Source organism: Meleagris gallopavo, chromosome Z, assembly GCF_000146605.3.
Source record: "Meleagris gallopavo isolate NT-WF06-2002-E0010 breed Aviagen turkey brand Nicholas breeding stock chromosome Z, Turkey_5.1, whole genome shotgun sequence".
NCBI lineage: Eukaryota > Metazoa > Chordata > Aves > Galliformes > Phasianidae > Meleagris > Meleagris gallopavo.
This window is the reverse complement of record NC_015041.2, coordinates 65,664,902-65,665,346: the sequence shown is the minus strand read 5'-3', so window position 1 is coordinate 65,665,346 and position 445 is coordinate 65,664,902. Positions and strand designations below refer to the sequence as shown.

Genomic DNA, 445 nt, shown 5'->3' with positions numbered 1-445 from the left:
TTATCTCCACTGAGAATGGTAAGAAAGAAACAAGACAGAAAAATGTAAACAACAAAAACAACGCTCAAACAGCTGAGGATGCTTAAAAGGCTGTAAAAACTGCGAAGAGAAAGAAGGTAATAACAGTACAACAAGAACGAGAAGAACTTTATGATCTGGTAAAATACTGCAGTGAATTACCATGCAGATAATTATCAGTATTTTCTTGCTGTAATTTGTTTTGCCACAAATGGCAGATGGTGCAAGCTCTGTTAAAGGAGGACAGGTGATTCTCAGATGCAAAGATAGCTGGTAGCCGTATCATAAGTAACAACACAGAAATTGCTCAGTAGTGCCTTTGATCCAGCTTCTGTTTTCTGCTGTTTCTGCTGCAACTTCTTCGTGTACCCATTTCCCATGTTTTGGCAGAGACATAATAATAATTAAAAAAAAAACACACACACAA

The 445-nt window shown here is 37.1% G+C and overlaps 1 protein-coding gene across 1 annotated transcript in view; it reads left to right on the top strand.

Annotated features, from left to right (window-relative positions):
• The window catches only part of KCNN2 (potassium calcium-activated channel subfamily N member 2), a 69,494-nt gene that overhangs the window by 62,134 nt on the left and 6,915 nt on the right, over positions 1 to 445 (top strand). The gene's annotated exons all lie outside the window — the stretch shown is intronic.